The sequence below is a fragment of the Rhinolophus hipposideros genome (assembly GCF_964194185.1).
Source record: "Rhinolophus hipposideros genome assembly, chromosome: 1".
Lineage (NCBI taxonomy): Eukaryota > Metazoa > Chordata > Mammalia > Chiroptera > Rhinolophidae > Rhinolophus > Rhinolophus hipposideros.
This window is the reverse complement of record NC_138047.1, coordinates 80,896,432-80,917,669: the sequence shown is the minus strand read 5'-3', so window position 1 is coordinate 80,917,669 and position 21,238 is coordinate 80,896,432.

Genomic DNA, 21,238 nt, shown 5'->3' with positions numbered 1-21,238 from the left:
GAAGTGATAGTCAAATTGTCCTGAAGGGCCAGTAAGAATTAGCCAGCTGAAGAGGAGGGGAAGGATTTTCCAAACAGAAGGACTGTCATGTTTAAAAGCCAAGAAATAAGAGGGAGGCTGGTGAATTCCTTCAACTGTAAGGAGTTTAGGTGGCAGAGTTTATAATGTGAGGGGCAAGAGCTGAGTCTAGAAGGCAGGCAGGGCTTGGAAGAACTTTCAGACTAGGGTGAGTCTTTCCGTCTTTCTACCAAGAGCAATGGGGTTTTATGCAGGGAATAGGCATGATAAGATTTGCATTTGAGAAAGATAACTTTTACTGGAATATGGAGAATAGGTTAATTTTCTCCCTTCCCCTTCTCCCCAAGGAAAGAAGTCAGTTGCTGCAGTCAGTTGGGAAGTTGACAATGGTAGTAGCCATGTTAAATTTCCCAATTTTCCCAACTTGATCAGATCTTTATCCGACTTGTGTGTGGGCTTTGTAATAAAACGTTGACTTCAGTAACCTATGGTCACTGCCCAGGGGGAGCCCAGTTACAGACACTACAATCATTTATAAATGAAGTCCTGTCAAGTTATTTGACTAGATAAGCAGATTGATAAACCTACTGATCCAGTCAGCCACTGATCAATGAAACTGCCACCTCAATTACATGAAAAAGTGAAAAATCAAAGTGTATGGTTGCTCTCTTGAGCTTCTGTGGGACTGAAGAATTTCCATCTGAAATTTATCAAAGGGTTTTGAAAGCCAAAGAATGGTTTTAATGAAATTCAATTGATTTTGTGTTTCTGCCAGAACTTACAGCTTTCTACAGGTCACAGCCTGTCAGGTGTGGGTGAAAAACAAAAACAAAAACAAGACATCATGATTTTACCAGAACTGCCTTTTATGGTTTAGAAGGTAGAAAGCAAGTGCAGGACTGATAAAACACTGGTTATATGTCTGTTTAAGCAGAAGTAAATGAAAATGCCAAAAGGCTCAAGTTCAAAGGGAGGATTCTGTACCTGAGAAAATGTCAATTTATGGAATTCCCACTTCTTTGGAAAAGCACTTGGCAAAAAGGTTTCTTAAGCACAGCCAGGAAGGCAGAGTTTCAGTGCATTCATGCCTCTCCCAGCCAGCACAACCACCACCCTTCCTTCTTTGGAACTGATGAAGGGGCTCTGACACCCAGAGAGGTGGGCTGTTTACTGAGCCAGCCTGGAAGGCTCCAGATCCAGGGAGAGTGCAGGCAGCTGTTCCTCAGTTGCATGTGCCTTTTTGAAAGTAGTTGCATTTTCTAAGCAACCTCTTGCAAAGAAATAAGGATGGACCAAACAAGTCATCTCTAGACATTTTATCCTCATGTGCTTTTGTATTTGGGTGTGTCCAGGTTTACCCTGTAGGAAACCATTTAAAGAATGTAGATAATACCTACCAGCGTTGTGAGTCACCCTGTCAAGAGAGTAATGCACAACCTAGCATCCTTGTAAGTTATTTATCATATCCCCAGGCTTGATGGAATACAGTTTCCTTGATGAAGAGATAAAAAGGAGCAACATAAAAGCAAGGTAAAAGAAGAACACTTCATTAAAACTGAATCTACCTTCTGGTCTTAGCTTTTCTGAGTTTTTTTCTTATTCATATTACTGAAATAGATCATCACAAAATTTACTTTGTCGAAACTCTTTTCAGAAAATAAAAAGATCAGTGCGGGAAGGGATAAGGTTGAGAAGGGACAGAAATCCAGAGACAGAAAAGTTGAGACAGAAAAAGAGAGAGAGAGAGAAACTAAAGACACTGACTTCCACAGAACTGGAATGTTGAAAATATCGTAAAAGAGACCCATCTTCAATGAATGGAATAAACAGCTCTGAAAAGGCAACAGCTTTTTGCTGTTGAAATCAGTGGGAGGAAATGACAGAGCTGGACAGAGAAGAACTTCCCCCGCCCCACCTCTCTCCCAAAGGAGGGCTATACAGTGAGGTTGTAGAGAACAGGATTCATCATCAGGAGCAATGGATTTTAACTTGAGTAAACCAGTACCCCCACCTTAAAACAAGAGTGATGAAGCATGAGTTTCTAAGGGCCTTACGGCTCTCGGATTCTGTGTCTCTTGGTGGTAAGGCAGCCACTGAGAACTAGTGGGCTCAGGTCCCAGAAAAAGTGGAGAAGAAAGATAATTGATGTTTTATTCTGTGTTGAAATTGCGTTCAAATTCTAGTTTGTTTACCCGCCTTCTCCCACTGCTCTACTAGAACAGAACCTCAGGAATAAATAAGCCTCAGGAACAAGAATAGCTGATTGTTAGGACAACATTAAGCGTTAGCTCAGTAGAGCAATGCAAGAAAGAAGTGTTTTAACCTCAGAATACTGTGACTGTTTAAAAGGACTTAGATCTGTCAATTGTATAGATAACATATGAGTACAGTTTCTTTGTAAAAAAATGAAAATATTACATATGAGGTTAAACTCCCTTTCACCACCATTTTTAATCCCAAATCTTCCCCAGCTTCTCCCAAGGGAGTCTTTTATTAGTTTATCATGTTTCCTTTACAAAGGTTCTTCTGGGTTGAAACTATAAAGTAAAATTTTATGTGTTTAAGTGTGTTTTTAATATAAATTGTGTGGGTTTTTATTAACTTTTGTTGAATAAATTTGACATGAAAAACTGCATGTTTAAGGTGTATAGCATGTTACTTTGATACATTTGTATATTATAATGATTGACAATGTAGTGGTATTTATCACATTACATAATTATAATATAATATTTTTGTCTAAATTTATTATACTGTGCATTGTATCTCTACGGCTTATTTATTGCTTGTTACAAGTTTATACCCTTAGACATCAGCACTCTTATCCCTTCCCCCTCATCCCTTATCCCCTGGTAACCACCATTTTATTCAATTTTTTACAAGTTTAACTTTTTTAGATGCCACATATAAGTGATATCATACAATACTTGTCTTTTTCCGTCTGACTTATCTCGCTTAGCATAATGTGGTCAAGGTTTATCCATGTTGTTACAAATGGAAAGGTAATCTCCTTTCTCATGACTAAATAATATTTCATTGTGTATATGTACCACATTTTTCCCCCCATCCATCCATTGATGGGCATTTGTGTTGTTTACATATCATGACTATTGTGAATAATGTTGCAATAAACATGAGGGTGCATATATCTCATCAAAATCCTGTTTTCATTTCCTTTGAGTATATACCCACAAGTAGAATTGCTGGATCCTACGGTAGATTTATTTTTAAGTTTTTGAGGAACCTCCATATAGTTTTCCATAGTGGCTACACCATTTTACATTCCCACCAATAATGTATAAAAGTTCACTATGGTTTTTGTTATTATTATTATTATTATTATTATTATCATTATTATTATTGCTATGTCTTGGAGAAGTGTCCTTATTAGTACATAAGTTCCACTTTTTTCTTTTTAACAGTTTTATAGTGTTCTGTAGCATAGATAAGTCATAGGTTATTTAGCCATTCCCCTATGATTTATAATTATGTGGCTTCCAGATTGTTGTTTAACTCCTGGAAACAAATGCTGCAAAGACCATCCTTATACATGCCTCTTGTGCACGTATGTGATTTTTTTGTTTCTCTAAGGTAGAAATAATTTGGTTTATAGTCTCTGGGTCTCCAGGTCTTATTGGAGCAACTTGAATTCAGCTACATGCCACAGAGGGTCTGAAAAACTGCCTCAAAATTGGAGGGAAGGAGTTACTCTTAAATCCTAGCAAAACATTAGCCCATTTCCCAGCTTCATAAAACGACAATTAGTTTTCCAGTCTCTATGATTAGCTGTAGATTAAGAATGTTATGTATGCTATGACCCTTCAAAATACTATTTTAATATTTTTCTTTCTTTTGTAGATTGAAAACATGGATTAAACCAAGACTTCCATCAGAATATGAAGAGCCACACAGTAAGAATATTGTCCTTTTTTTAAATTATACTAAATGAACCTTTAATGAATATGTGAGATGGGAAAGAAATAAAAGGGAATGGTGTCAAAATTGGAAAGCTAGTCATTACATAGTCTATGCTGGCTTTGTCAGAACCAATCCAGATGCAAATCCTTTGAGCAGCTGTTCTTTGCCATCGACTAATAAAGCTCTTTGAGTGCTTTGTTATTAATGTAATGAAGCAGGAAAAGGAATAAAGAAAGAGAGTGAACCAAAGGAGAGACATCCTAAAGAGAGACCCCTTTCCCCAGCCACTTGTGGAAATCCATTTTAGGTCAACTGGGACCAATTGTGAGTTCTGGCCTTGGGCAAAATTCCTATTTGCAGTCAATAAATTAATGGGTGACACCTTGAGATGGGTTTCATTTTAACTGAATCAATGTCTGATGTGGCAATCAATCTGTCCTCGGGCCAATTTCTCACTAAAGTTTATAGGTTGGGATTTGACTGAAGAAAGGGATGGAATCTTGGACTTTCTTCTTTTAAAAAAAATCACAACTGAAAAAGCAGAATGTAGTATTCTGGAGCTAAGATCTTTTTTTCCTATTCTTGCCCATCCTCTCTTTAATTGGCATGGAAGAACTCATGGTACTGATAGATTTCATTTATACCAAGCTCTATAATGTACAGAGTTCTTTATCTGGCTGATTCTAGTTTAATCTGTTTCCTCTAAGAAAGTTGTCCATAAGGGCAAAGAGGGAACTGTTTCTTTACAGTAGCTCCTTTTGAAACCTCTAGGCAGCAGGAAGCAGAGAAGCCTTCTCTGTTGGTTCAGCTGGCTTTTACAGCTGAAGATAACATGAACCACAAATCTGTTGAGGTCCATGTTTTCTTGGAGGGGGAGGAGAATTCAGGGAGCAAAATAAAGAGAAGTTTAAGTTTAATATTTCATAACTGTTTGCTCTTTTCCAGGTTTTATTTCTGTAATATTCTCTGTGTGTGGCCGGGCCCTTCATAACACAGCCCTATTGAAAGAAGGAGAGGGAAAAGGAAAAGGGAGGAAGGGTGGTGGTAGGATTAAAAACTAGCCTTTGTGGGGGGAAAAAAAAGACCACTGCTTTTAAGTACCAACTGTGACCTTAACTGGATATAGTCAGGGTCTCACAGAATTGAGTTGGTCATTTAATTTTGATAATATGGTAGGGGACAAGCATGGGTATGGCATTTGTTGTGAGGCCAGAAGAGGGAAGTGACCCATTTAGAATCTTTTCTGGAAAACATGGGTTCCTGAGGCATCAGAAAGTTAAGACTGAGAGTTTTCCTTTCCCTGAGAATGTATTGGGTAATGTCTGCTGGGGGAAAAGAATCTGAGAAACAAAGATGGTTTAAACATTGGAGCAAAATCTTTTTGTATTTTGGAATCATTTTGTGGAATTAAAAATAGGAGAAAGATTTTTTTAAATATCTGGAAAAAGAACAAACATTGGCGTGTCCACATTATGTACGCAATTCTGTTTCTGCCACCAGACTGGGAGTCTAACAAGCTTAGCTGCTTAGGAGAAGCATATTTTATTTTCAGGTTGGCCAAGCTATTTCCTGCCTTTGGAGGAAAAAAAAAAAAAACTAGTGCAGCTACTGTACCCTGACGATATTTTTTTCTCTCTGAATATCATAACCTTTTAAATAACAAGCACGCTGCTCTTTCAAGGGCTCTGAAAACATGGATGGGGAAATACAACAGTACTGTTTTATCCCTTCCCTCAAGAAGAACACCACTTTCTCTAGATCTATACACCATTGCTGGGGTTTCTGAATGTAAATATATAAGATGACAATTGTTTGGATCTCCCAAGAGTGAGAAAACATAACTAAAACACACAGCAGTGATCAAGTCACATAGCCTTGAAAAGAGGCAAGGAAAATAGGGCCGAGTATAGTTTCTGGGCTGGGTAAGGGTCTGTCAGAGCAGAGCAGGGTGTGCCGTGCAGGACAGAAGGAGAGTGGGGAGTAGTGCTGCCACGATGGGAAGGTTCATGAAAAGTGAACAATGACAAATGGCAGTTCACGTTCACTATTGACTATTGTGACTATTTAGTCACTAGTGACTATTTCTTCAGTGCACAAAGAGCAAAAAAGACTTAAGATTTCATTTAATCCAATGCCCTCATTTTGCCAAGTGACTTGCGAGGGCAGTCAAACCAAGATTCCCGGGCTCTTGTCTCCCAGGTGGGTATTTTCCATTGCTTTGAGTTGGGCATTTTACCACTCAGGTTAAAACACACAGTTTCTGTCTTCTAGTAGCTTGCAGTTTAAAATGTCTATTTCCCAGAAAAAGGAGTAGTGTGGGGGAATGAATTAATACTAAAATGAAAAAAAGATGCTTGATTCTAAGCCTGTGTCACTGGGTGACCGTAAGAAACTACTCAGCCTATCTGTGCTTTCGAGTGAAGCAAACAGAAAGGGATTGGGCTGCTTGTTCAGCATTTCCAAAAGTTAGTGGTTCTGTAGTAAACCAAGGTAGACTCTTTATTGTGCCATGAGGGGTATGGGAGTTGTCAGATGTAAGATTCAATTTTTCATTTGAAAGTGTGATATTGGAATAATAGTACTACCTGTCCTGTTTCTATGTCAAAGATCACTGTGGCTTCTCACAGTGACATCAAATGCCTTGGCCCTCTACGTCTTCCTTTACAAACATGTACCACATGTCAGCTTCCTGCCCGACTTCTGGTAAATCATCCTCAAATTCCTGGCATTTACCTCATAGAGGGTTAAGCTTCCTCTCACAAACCAAGGGCTGCACACAGAGGAGAGAGGCTACAAAGGAGAGTGTTGTTACTTATTTTATACCAATTGAGAGAAGAGTGCCAAAAGGAGAAAAATGCTGTGGTATAATTTTTATAATCTTGATTCATAGATTTTACAGAGGTTTCTTACTCTGTTTTCCCCCCCTTCTCCTCCCCATGTCTAAACCATGTCTCCTCCCCACCTAAACCATGTCTAAAAATGTCCTTATTTAGATAAAACAGATTATGCTCCAACGTTGTGTTGAAACCCAGGAACAAAAGGTTTGACCAGAGGTGGCACAGACAGGGGTTAGTGATGTTGACCCCCTGGTTTCCCAGCCTTGGACCTAGAAGGGTTTTGGGGCAAAAAGTTTCCAGTGGGGCTGCTTTCATCCCTCCCATTAGAAGGACTGAAAAAGAATGTGAGGGAGGTGAAAAAGAGCCTCCCACTCATTCCTCTGCCCCAGTTACCTCTTTATGAGAACTAAGAGGAAGACAACAATCAGTGACTGAGAATTCCTGGGAAATGGCAGCAGGGCATAGGAAACCTATATTGTTGGAGACCAGGAAGACATCAGCTACACAGGGTCAGGTTTAGCTAATATCTCTGTGGAAAACAAAGATTTGGGTCTTTGTTAGAGATACTGGGCTGGTCAGTTACATCTTGCAACCTCTACTGATACAATTTTTCAAAGGTAGAATTCATGTAAGGAAGAATTAATGTCTAGGGAAAAAAACACCAATAAGCTGCTGCTTATTGCTTAAGCTTTCATGCTAGTACATTAAGATATACAGACAAGCTGATATAGTGCATGTTTAGACAGTCCAGAATGAGGCAATATTAAAAAAATGTTTATTTTGGGACCCAAAGTAGGTATGATCATTTATATGAAGGGCATGCAGACCTAACCAGCTGTCTTCATGTGCATTGCCATCCATGCTGTTTAAGGGTCAACTACCTCTTGAGAGTTAATCTGCTTTACTTACTAGAAAATAAAAATGTCTGTGGTCCCATCGGGGGTGGGGGTAAAAAAAATAATTGGTTAGCTTCAAGACAGATAGGCAGAAGGAAAAATGGCTTTTTCCTAACTTTTTAATCTGCTTTGATGACATGGTAACCAAATAACCAAGCTGTGCACATATACTTAAAATATACGGAATCAGAGTCTCTAAGGCGGGGCCAGGTCATTAGCACTTTTTCTAAAGCTCCTCAGAAGATTCTGTTGTGCTGTCAGGGTTGGGAAACCATTTGTCTGAAGTCTCACCGATTTGAACTGGTATTAGTTAGGAGGAAACTTGGTCAGAAAGGGAACACTAGGAAAGGCAAACATGTAAATGAGCTATGAAATATAAAAGTGCTGCTTTATGAATTGCTTCATCGAATTAAAGACATGAAAAGAGCTTTGAGAGTTCAATTATTTCATTCATGCGCATCCAGATAGGAACATTTTCCAGGAATTGATATTCTGTTTGTAATGGCTTTCTGTGCAGGGTATCCAAGTATCTTTCTGTAATCCATTCCAAAACACTGCAATGGATGGAAAAGCAAGTAGACCAGGAATAAAAATGTTCTAGAAAGAGCCTATTTTTTACATAAAATCAACAATGGAAGTAAAAGCTTAAGTTAGGATTGCTTTGAGAATGTGTACCATGGGTGAATGTTCATATATGGATATTACAAATGAAACTGATTTCCCAAAACCAATTTATGAATGCTCTCAGAACTCCCTACCAAAATTTTTCTTCTTAGCTAATGCCAGAGAGGGTATTTTAGCCATTTCTCTGATCTCTTGTAAAGGTACTTGTCAGGCTAGGTTTATAGGTAATTTCCAGGGAATAACAGCAATAAGCTCTAACTTATGCATATTTAAAAGCTGTAATTATTGGAGGAGAAAATTAAAGGTAAACCTTTCACCTTCATTGAGATACAAGAGGATAGAAAAGCTTTATTAAAGGAAAGACCAAAAACAGTCATATAAATGTTGAGATTGAAAATATAGTCTTTTTTTAATTAAAGGAATTTGGGCATACATCATAGCAAGGACTATTTTCTTTTAAAAACTAGATAGGCAATCAGGTAGGCTGAGCTCCAAGTCTGATGGTCTTGCCCTTTGGTTTCCTTTAGGATGATTTCCTTTTGTTTCTCCTCATTGCACCCAGGAGACCAGGAGAAGTACTTAATTAAGTAAAGTGTGAGTGGCCCTGTCTCAAGTCCTGAAGGTTGCATTACCTTCAGTTGATAACAGGTTGTCATTGTGCGAAATGGGGTTCTGAACTTGTATGAGAAAGTGCTGAGAGCAAGGAAGAAAAGCAATCACTGAACAATGACAAATGGGATCCATCCAATAGGAGATGCAAAACCAAACAGGTGGGAACAATTCCTTAGCTTTCCCACATTGTGAAATAGGAAGACTTTCCCAACTCAGTCTGCATTCAGCCTAGACTTTCCCCAGGATCACACATTAGGATTTTCATGGGCCCTAGACACTTCTTTGTGAGTTCCTTCCTTTATAAAAAAAAATATACTAAAAATTATATTTTATAGCTATGTTGGTATAAAGACAAATATATTAATATGTTAAAATATTGTCTTTAACCTAAAATTTTTTTCTTCTGTTTTTAAAAGTAATTAAAAGTTTCTGTTGTAAAAGTTTTGTAGGCCTTTGGCACTGTGCCTACTGCCCAATGGAGAAGTCACCCCTGACTGGAGTAGGATAAAAGAGGAGGGGACCAGCAGAATAAAAATAGTAGCAGGGGAACAAAGCTCCCCTGGGGCTTTCTAGGCCATGCACAATGATAAGGATGTTGGAGTTTGTTTTCATGAATGAGATGGGATGTTCTCAAGGGTTATAGACAAAAAGGTGACATAATCTGACTTACATTTTAAAAGGATAGTTTCTGTTGTGGAGAATATACTATAGAAGATGAAGAAACTCAGAGAGACCTGTTGGGGGCCTATTCTGATATTCTAGGAAAGAGATGATGTGGCTTGCCCTAAGGTGATGGTGGATGGAGGTGGTAAGAAGTGGTAGATTATGAATAGATACGAAAGGTAGAGAGAAAAAGGATTTGCTAATGGACTGGATGTTGAATGTGATAGAGAAGATTCAAGATGACTCCAGGCTTTGCTTCAACAACTGGAAGAGTGAATTTGTCTTTTATTGAGATGGAGAATTGCAGAGAAAGCACATTTAGAGTGGAAAATCAAGACTTCAGTGTGGGACCTGTTAAAGTTTAGATGTCTATTCGACATCTAAGAGAAGATGTCCGGAGTTTACATGAGTGGTTCAGGCTAGAGACAGAAATTTGGGCACATCTGCTTTCAGGTGGTATTTAAGGCCAGGGGAGAGGCTGAGATCAGAGTGGGAATGTTATGTAGATACAGTACAGGAGCGATCAAGGACTAAAATCTCAGGTACTTCAATATTCAGAGGTGCGGAACATGAAGGGGAACCAGTGAAAGAGACTTGTGAGGAGTGGCCAGTAGAGTAGGACAAGTTCCAAGAGAGATTGGTGTCCTGGAGACCAAATAAAGATGCAACCAGTTCTATATGAGCAGTTGCTTTCAAACTGGAACCATTTCTGACTGCCTAACACGCGTGAAATAATGGTACCCACAAGCTTCCTCCCTGATGTGGAAGGAAGCTAAGTTTCCAAAGCCAAAAATATGACGGAAAAATCAACTTAACGACCATTCCCTCACTTTCCTATTTAATTTGCCATTCATAAAGAAATTTAAATAATCTCTTCTGGTTCAGTTAAGACACAGATATCGCTGAGAGGGAAGAATAAGCCCAGGATGTAGATTTTTTTCTCAAGTGGGAGAGTCTTTTATATTGGACGGTAAACTCTTCTGGTCACATTTGAAGAGGTATTTTCTCCCTTTAAGCTCCAGTGGGATTCTAGATATTATAGAAGGAAATGATGAGAAGTGTGTAAAATGACCGTGGTGAGGAATCCACTAGTGAATCCCGCCATACAGTGGACGCGGTGGACAGACACACACGAGGGAGGAGCTCGGAAAAAGGAAAGCATGGCTCAGACCTAGAAAAGAAGAAAAAAAAGCAGTCAGAAAAAAACAAAATGAAAGAAAAAAAATAACCGTTTTCTTTGCTCCAGATAAAACCTTACACAACCAACAAAAGTTTCACTGAAATATGTCATAGATTCAGACAGACATTGACCGGAAGTCAGCATCAGTATCCAAGGCTGTAATTATACGGTTTCAGAAGATTTTTAAAGGACAGTAGAAGAAAGTCTTGGGTCACATTTTATACTGGGATATAGTCATTTTTAAAAGAGGTGTATGAGAAGGAAACACATTGCCATTATTAGAAGATGGGTGAGAGGCAGTGTCTGAAGTCTGAGTAACTTGGAAACAAAATCTTTTAAAAACTGCCTACTTCTGAGACTACATTCTGACAACAGAATATAAAAGCTTTATTCTGTTCAAAAGGGTTAAATTATAAAGAGACAAAGAGAAAGATAATAAGATTATGCCACACACAAACACACACACACACACACACACACACACGACTTGTATTCAACTTTGTTATCAGTATATATTGAATAATACAATTTTAATAGTTTTTTCTTTCTTAAAATGTGTATACATTTGTTAGCACCCCTTGTGTATGTATGTGTAAAATTTCTCTGTTTTTTTATTTTATATAATATATAGCAGTATAAAGTAATATAATCACATTACAAAGCTCTGAAAACATATAAAAGAAAAAAATCACCCTACATCAAACAACCCCAAATAACCTCCATTTTGGACTGTTTATTTTTAATCCTTTTCCTAGGCAAATTTTAAAAATCTGTACAGTTATAATTATCAAATACATAAAGCTTTCATATCATAATTTTTCCACAGAGCGTTAAGACATGAATTTTTAAACAGGGATAAATGCCTTTCTAAACTGGAAATCCCTTGCAGCAGGATCTCACCTATCTTTGGGCTGCAATGTTTTCATTGCTCAAAAAATTATTCTCCACCAGCAATGATGAGAGAGTCTATAGAAATCCCTGTTAGTCATCTGCCCTACAATAAATTCTCTTTTTTCTTTGCAACCAAAATCCAATTTTTGTGCAGATGTTTACACATCCTGTATTGGCGCTGATTCCCAATTCCAAAGTGAATGGATTTAGCTGATCCTGGAGGTCCATCCCTCTGGGTATGAGCATGTGGCTCAATTCTGTCCAGTGAGATGTGTGGAGAAATCTGGAAACAGCTTATTATTTATTAAAAGAGTCATGAAGAAGAGATAGTCCTCTTCTTCCACTGGACATCGTCATGCCTGCATGATAGAAAACTCTGGAAGTTATCTTGCAACCAGGAAGAGAATAAGGCAAACACAAAGCAGAGATGCTTGAGTTGGCAGAAAGGAAAGATGGAAGTAACCTAGTTACCAACCCTGGTATCTGTACTCTACTTAACCTCCTACTTAAATACTCTTTATTGCTTAAATTGGTAAGTTGAGGTTTGCTGTGATTGAAGCCAAAGGCATCTGCACTAACACTGAGCCACTGCCCTCCAGCTGTCCTCTCTCCCCATCAGGAATTGGCTCCATTACCCGGCTTGCTCAGAGAGAAGGGCCCCATGAGTGGTTGTCTTTGGCTCCTGATATTACCCAAGAGCTTGCCCCTTTGTAATTGCCACTCATTTTTCTCTGATGTACATCTTTCCCAATTCCCCTCATTTCAGGAAAGAAGCGCAAGGTATGTTTAGGATCTGGTATGAAATCTTACATTTGGTATTAATTTATTCAGTACATTTTCGGAGACTTGCTTCGGGCTTCTATTAGACATTGGAAGTACAAATAAGAATGAGGCATGATATCAGTCCTTAGTTGCTCAATCAATATATATTGATTGCCAGTCCTGTGTCAGATGTGGTTATCACTGAGACCCGAGCCTGACAGGAAGAGGCAGACACATCCCCCCAAAACCCAACTTCAATATAATGTAGTCTGTGTTGTAACAGTGGCACGAATAAAATATTCTGGGATTCAAAAATTGAGAGATGGCTCATTGCCAAAGAGTCAGGAACATTTCTGCAAAGAAAATATTTGATTTTGGTGTGCTTTGATGCAGCAATACTACTTGGATTGGAGACTGAATAAAAATTTTCCTGGTGTAGAAGTGGAAGAGGAAAGGGCAACTTTGACAGAGAGCTAATATGAATAAACACATAGAGTGATATTAAACATTTGGAAAACAGTGAAAAGTTCAGGGGGGCAGGAGATATTGGTGAGAAGAGAGTAGGTGAAGCTACAGAGATTGGTATCTGATTGCACATAATTTGGTGGACCAACCTAAGAATTTGGGGTTTTACGTTGTAAGGAAGTAAAACTGTGCACTAAAGAAACACGGGACATTGCATTAAATATGCAACTTGAAGGCATAACATTTATTTGAAGTCTTGTGATTTCTCTGAATTCATGTGAATTTTGCAAACCTATTCTATAATATATCTATATTTGATAATATAGACTTAATATACTTTTTAAAAATCTTCAGGTAAAAGTGATGGCCAAGGAAGACCTGTCCAGTTTATTCTGTTTTAGTTCTCCAGTGTACTGCCACAATCTTTGGGAGTATGTATCCTAGATTGAGCAGCACTCTGTAGGCAATGGAAGGCTAAAAATTGTTTTTAGGGAGCAGAGAAGGAATAGGGGTAGGTTTTCCATTCCCCCACCTCACCCCCCAGGAAGTTGTCTCTGGCTTCGAATGGTGCATGAACTGGACAGGGACAGGGATAGAGAGAGACAGAGAGACTGGTGACATGTGAAAGGAGAGGAAGCACTAAATGGAATTTGGTGAAAAGTGGACTTTAAGCTAAAGGGAGTGTTAGTTGTTTGTCTCACCAGCATTCATATCCCCTCCTTCCAGCAACAGTCTTGGCTTTAATGTGTAGATCTATTCCTCTTCCATTTTCTGCTCATCTGCTCTGCATAGAGCTTCCTATTCAGCAGGAGTGGAGCACATGACTGCCCTGAGCCAATCACCACACTGCATTTTCCTGACCACAGAGATTGAATCAAGGGTAGTCATGTGACCCAAGTGGGTTCAATCAGAACCAACAACAGAAAGTATGTTAAGAATGCTGATAGAAAAACATTTGTTCTTTCCTTCTGATTAAGAAACTAGAAAGATGCTACCCCAGAAGCTGTTGGAAGCCTTATTATGATTACTAGGCTTCTGAGAAAGGAGTAAGAAACAGAGAAAGAAAAGAAAAAAGTTTCATTCAATTTAGACAGCTCAGCTATGTGAACAAATAAATCTGTATTTGTTTAAACCAATTTGATTTGTATTCCATCATTTGTAACCAATAGAATCTGAACAGATAGAAAAAGAAACTGTTCTTTTTCTAAATGTTTTATTTGCTGGTAATATCTCATAGGTCAAGTTCCATGAAAAACTTGGAAATTTGAAGAACCCTATATTTTTGAAGCTTCACTTCTCCGTGCCCCAAATTACCATAATTTTTCAACTACTGTAATAACAAGCAAAAAGGAAAGGGCTACGTTCTTAAAATTAGATATTTAAGTGGATACAATTATGAAAGACTATACTGAGGAGCTCTTTTACACACATGCGCACACAAACACGACTTCAGTTGTATGGGGAATTTTTGCATAACAGTGATTTGGTGGATAGCAAATGAGAAACAAAATCATATAGGAGGCGATTCCTCTGGTAAATCCACTGAAACATACTTTTAAAGCAACTAGCTTTAAACAATCCATTTTCTATGCATCAAAACAGCAACTAAATACTGGAAATAAAAAAATAAAACTATACATTAAGTAATAGTCTCAAGGCTATAAAACTGTTCAAATCTTCAGTCCAGACATTTCAAGTTGGAAATGTATTTTCAGTCCTGACAGACCTAACACATCAGATTTCAGTTTACTATTATAAGATCAAACCAAAAAGCTCAGAAAACTTCTATCCTTCTCATGGTGGGGGTTCTAAATACAGGGTGTATTGTGGCCAACAGTAACCAACCCACAAAGAAGCAGACCTCATTTTTAGGATTCTGTGGAACAGTTGGATGAAATTTCCTCCAACGAATCCTCCAAAGACAGATAATAGTCCTATAGAGCATTAAAAGACAAGTGTTTTGGGATGATAACATTGAAAGCTGTGCAGCAGATGGGCTAAGTGGGGATAGCTGTTGGAATAGCTCAGATGAGACTTGATGAAAGCAGAGGTAGTGGGTACGGATATGTGAGGCTTATGGAAAAGACTTGACTTTGACTGAGTGCCTACTGTGTCCTACGCATTGTGGTGGGTGTTTGTCCACGCTGTTGGTTATCTGTTGCATAAACACATGAATGAATGGATAAATTACTCTGTGTAACCAATTTGTACCCTGTTCTCCAATTCTCATTCCATAATAACCTTTAACTCATACAAATTCAGTGCCACTTCCTCAGACTAGACTACATTAGACTGTTATCTGCTCCTATTGTTCCCTGCACTCTTCCTGTATGACCCTCATTGTACTACTCAATGTCTGTTATTCCTATTAGACTGTAAGCTTCATGAGGGCTAGAATCATGCCTACCTTGTTCACCGCTGCACCTATAAACACATTGAATGGATGACACTTTGTGAATCTTATTTATCAGTAAGTCTTCTTATCCCCATTTCACATGTGAGGAGATCATCACCAGGAAACTCAGTGACTTGTACAAGTTAATAAGGTGCATCTTAAAATATGTTATAGAAATACATGGACATTTCCAAAGTAGACCATTATGAGAAATGCTCCCAAAGTTATTTTTTTATTTTTAGGCCATTTTTATTATTTTTCTGGTCACTTACATATATAAGTACAATTTAATGATATATTGAATACAAGAAATCACATGCACACACATACACACACACACACACACTCACCCCTGCCCATGCACCACTTTTTGTCGAGCACTCTGTGTATTTAAACCTCAGTGCCCCAGAGTGTTGAGTTATAAATAAGAAGGCCCAACAAGATAATCTACAATATGAACTCAATATTAGCTCTTAGGAGAAATAAAACTGTCAAAAAATCAAAAGTTAAAATAAAAACTTCACACTCCCAGTCAAATAAGAATAATAAAAATGATAATAATAGCTAACTTTTATTAAGGGCCAGAATGCGTCAAAGCTGTGTGAAAGTATGCCATTCGCTCTTGTTCAAGCTTTGTAGCAAAGATATACGGTAGGTCCAACTCATATTCTTATTTTATAGAAAAGTGAACAACCTGGCGAGGTTAATGATTTTCCCCAAATCACATGAAGGGTGAGTGGCAAAACTCAGACCCAAATATGGATCTGTCTGACCCCCAAGCTTGTCCTAGAGAGAGAACAAAACTCTCAGGGCTGCCTCACTCACACTCAAGTCCCATGAAAAGTACGTTTTATGGTGAAAAACTTCAGCCTCGGAGCACTAGAAATTTGGCAATTTCCAGATATGTTTGACTTGATTTTAATATTGTGATCAAAAGCACTTTTTTTAACCTTTTTTTGAGATTTGGAAGCATGATTTAACAAGTCTTTAAATCTATCATTTTTGTGGCAGCAAAACTGGTTTAAAATGAATGTATTTCTTCTTCACTAATAAGGAATAATTTCACTTTGTCTCTCTCCCCTCACCTCCAAGAAACTACATTCTTGGTACAAGTGTGATCTGGTAGTTTCCAATCTTTACTGTGGGTCAGCATGAGTTGAAGAGTTTTTCATTTTTGTTTTTTATACTATTGTTAATATTTAAGGCAAAACAATTTAGAAGCTGAACAACAACAACAACAAAAAACAAGCACTGTAGTAAGCATGTGACAATAGCTTTCTTCTTTAATCCTGCCAACAACTTGATGAGTTAGATATTAGTAAACTGCAGTGCAGAGAGAATGCTACTTGCCAAAGTCACATAATTGTAAGTGGACCATGTTCCTAAACGCTGAGTTACATTGCCTCCTTTTATTGAAGACACCAAAACCATTTCAAATTAATCCCAACTGGATCTTTCCACATTAACTGGGTTATTCTCTTGGTTTACTCCTTCAGATGGTAAAGCTCATCCATATTTCCAATCATAGAGGAGATCCTTATTCCTATTATTTCTAAATTTTTGCCATGTCAAAAGCTCCTATGCTAGAAAGAAGACTAAGTATACTTCATTGTTCTTAGAGAAAATTATACGACAAAATTGTCATTCGAAAGGTCCACCAAAAAGTATGCAGCTGAAAGGGTAGGAAAAAATACTGTAGAAGTGTCAGGTAGTTAATTAATAAAAACATTCTGTTAATCTGGATTTTGTGGTGTTGATAGTATTTAGCACTTCTTTGAAATGATTCTTAAATATTTACTTTCTTACCTAATTGTTATGTTGTGTTCTATTTCTTAAAGAAAGCTCTCCAAGTAGGGTAAGCATTAGACTTCACAGAACAGGATCTGCCCAGAGGGAGGAGAATCACATTTATGGTCTGGGCCTCCTAACATGATTTTTAAACCAAGGTTCTAATCCATAAGTAGAGGCAACATGCAATTATTATCACCTCCTAAGGGGCCATTTGCCAATCTAGGTCTGGATTCAAATACCATGGATAATAAACTGTCTTCTCAGTTTATGTCAGCTGCCATACTGTCCTATCAACACGGGGCTGAGGCTGAGTAAAAAGTAAAGAATTGGACATTCCCACCTGTGTTCAAAAAGAAAACTGTCCAAAATTTCATCATCAAGTGAAAGTGACATGACAGGACTATTGGGAGCATCTACTGTGGTATTTCCTTAGATTGTTAAACCAGTTAAATTGAACCCTTTGTGTGTTTTCTATGTAAACATATATTTTGGTAAATGTCCCTTAACCAACAGTATTCCAAAATCTATTGCACTCAACTTCTTTGAAGATGATTTATTCAAACCACCTCAGTTTTCTGGAAGACATCTGATAGTTCAGGATAAAGTGGGAAAGAAAGTTAAAACTGTTATCCCAGATTCCATTAATGAAAACAGGTACATTTTACACATAGATGAGCCATAGAGGACCTCACTCCTTATTTAGACATGCACCTACTAAATTTAGGTAGATAATTGCTTACCATTATATTTAAAAGAAGTAAGCAATTAAGAACTGTGGTGCAGCTGGGTGCTACAAGAGGGTAGAATTACTATAGTAGAAGGAAGAAGGAAGAAAAGCTATGAAAAGAGGACACAGGAACGTAACAGGAATAGGGGCCATTTCGTGTGGGGGCCGACAGTCCCACATATCACAATTATTCCTGAGTACTTTGTATAGTAAACGATGTTCATAATAAACAACTCTGAGTCATGCTTAAAAGTTTACTCTTTTCCAGTAGTCCTCTTAAAATAATACTTCTAAATCTTATGGTGCTTAAATTTTCAATTACGTAGAATATTTACTTATACATATATACCAGTTTATTTCACAGTAATGTGGCTTTGAAGATAATAAAACTATAATAAAGAGCCACTCTAGACCAGCATTCCATTTGACCGAACTTTTGAATGCTCTCTGTGATTTTTCCCAGGCACTGCTTGCTTTGGTTGTATTATTTGCATTCCCTGCCAGCACATCAAGAGAGCATTAAAGAGTTCATCTCAGATTAGAGACAGTGTAAGATTAAATATTTGTTGTGTGTAATTCAAAATGTGCATAATCCACACAAGATGAACAGTGACTGGCTGCGTGTCCTGTATGGGAATGGTGGTAAGACCTTCTTCCTTGGGTTTAGGTCCACACTGAGCTTTCTCATTCTTCAAGTCACGTTGGAATCCCCCACTAGATGGTGCTGAACAAGCAGGGAGGACTGGCCAGGAAAGCCTTGCTTTCTGGCTCCCCTCCCCCATCTGGACCCTCATTTCTTGTTCGTGTGCTTGATGTTCCGAGAGAGCGATTGTGCAGGAATGTCTAATGATAACAAAAACCCTTTCAAACATTAGACAAACACAAGCCAAGGTGGGTAAACATCATTAGTAGACTCCCCCTTTGTCTGTTATTAAAAGGAGTGAAGCCTAGTAGCCCAAAATGCAAACTGGTATGCTTCTAGTTACGGTCTCAATAACAAGGCACCTTCTGAAATACAAGGATTATCTGTTTGGGGTGGAAGACAGTAAGGGGGAGGTGTGGAGTAGAAGAACATTTTAAAAAGTGTGTGTGTGTGTGTGTGTGTGTGTGTGTGTGTGTGTGTGTTGGGGGGAGAAATGTGAATTCGCCTTCGACAGCAAAGTGGAAGAGTTGGACACAAGTAGCCTAGAGTCAGACGCCCTTGTGTTGGAACCTGAATATTTTATAAAAAGAAACGAATAGTTATTTATGCAAGACCAAAATATCATACAATTGCATGGATAGCTCCTCGTAACCATACGTGATACATGTGTCAGGACAAGAAATCAATTTTTTTTTTCTTTTCCCTGTGATTAAGACCTTTCCACTTCACGCAGGGAGAATGCTCCTGGCTGTCTTAAACACATCCTGCTAACACAGAAGTCTGCACTTAATCGCTCCTTTTTAGAACATGAGTCTGATTTCAGGCCAGGCAAAAACATGGGGAAGAAAAACGCTAGGAATAAAGTAATCTTTGTTTCCACTTTCACACTGGAAAAAAAGCATGAGGCATTTGATTAATATTAATACTTAGGTGTTCATTTTAGAGCAACTTGGGGGATCCAGTGACTTGAAACTAACCTCTTACCTCATAAATCTTAAAGAACTTCAAGTTGAAGGAATTTAACTTAAAATAATGGTGTCAAAAAAGGAAGTTAAGCATTATTACTTTACTGTTATTATTGCCAAACCAACTACGGCAGAATTTCTTGACCAAGGCCATGACTCTACAGTAGCTCTTTCTACAATTGACCAGGACTGCCATAATGCTTTCGTTAGTGCTTCCTCCAGGGAGAAAAGCCGTGCAGAAGTGTGCATTGTACTGACTCCCCCAGAAGACTGTCTATGTGCCAGGAAATGTAAAGGATGTGGATGGTGGTTCTGTGTTTGGGGAGCCAACAGGGAATGGAATGTATACATAACACCAAAAGTAGGGGTAAGATCACAATCAGAGGCAATTGCAGCTGTGGGTCTGAGGATGTTGTATGCGGAAGTGAGAAATGTCTGGGGGAGAAGAAGAATGCAGCCAGGAGTAGAAATAGGCAGGGATGTGTGTGTGTTTCCAATCAGCCCCAGTTTTGAAGGGGAACTTTGTTTTAGAATGGAGGATGAGGAGAGTGAAAACAGGTAGGGACGTGCCAAATGTCATGCCCATAGCAAAGGTCAAAGGACACAGAACATTTTCACCAAGTGCCATGCTGTGAACCACCAGCAGGGCATCAAAGTTGCAACCTGGCATGCAGCTCCCAAGCAGCTGGGCTGTGTGATCTCTGGTGCCAGCACTGAGGCACCTCTCTGGGTGCCTCCCTCGTGCAAGGACCGTCATAACAGCACAGATGTCTGTGGTTGCTGTGCTCTCACCTTGAAAGGGAGAGACTTCTAACACTCAAAATGGCTCCTGGCTGCTAGGGCAGCTCACCATTGGCAGGTGACCTTCATGAGACCAAATTGAGGAGTAGGGAAGCATAGTGTCACAGTGTGTTAGGTATTTATTGCTGGATTCAAATTACCCCCAAAATTAGCAACTTAAAACAAGGAACATTGGTTAGCTCTCTGTGTGTCAGCATTTGGGAGTGACTTAGCAGGATGGCTCTGGCTCAGAGTTTCTCATGAGGTTGCAGTCAAAATGTCGGTCAAGGCTGCTGCAGTCATCTGAAGGTTCGACTGGGGTCGAGTGATCTCTTTCCAAGATGGTTCAGTCACATACCTGGCAAGTTCTTCTGGCTGTCGGCAGATGGCCTGCATTCTTCACCCTGTGGACCTCTCCATAGGGCTGCTTGAGTGCCCTCACAACACAGCAGCTGGCTTCTCCCAGGATAAGAATAAGAGAGAGAGAGAGAGAGAGAGAGAGAGAGAGAGAGAGAGAGAGAGAGAGAGAGACCACAATGCTTGTGTGACCTAGTTTGGAAGTCATATGCTATCTGTTAGCAGCCGACATCAAGTCCTATTCACAGTGGATGGCTCGGTGACCGTTGCCCGGATGGCTAGGGCAGAGCCTTAGCAGACTGTATGTCTCTTACAGCCCCTGGAATATCTGCTCTAAGAGAAGCTATATCCCAATATCTCACTTGGGAGCTTCAAAAAGGAATGTCAGCCCCAGCACCCCAACCCAGACTAATAAAATAAGAATCCCTGGGGGAAGCAGAAGGAGGAGGCAGAGATGGGGTATCTGTATTTTTAAAGCTTCTCATATAATTACGAGCACAGGTAGGTCTGAGAACTCTGGTCTAGACCAGTGCTGTCCAATGGAAATATAACATAAGCCAAATATGTAATTTGAAATTTTCTAGTAGCCACATTAAAAGAGTAAAGAGAAACATGTGAAGTTAATTTTAATATATTTTATTTCCCCAAATATATCCAAACTATTCTCATTTCAACATGTAATCAATATAAAAAATTGAGATATTTCACTTTTGC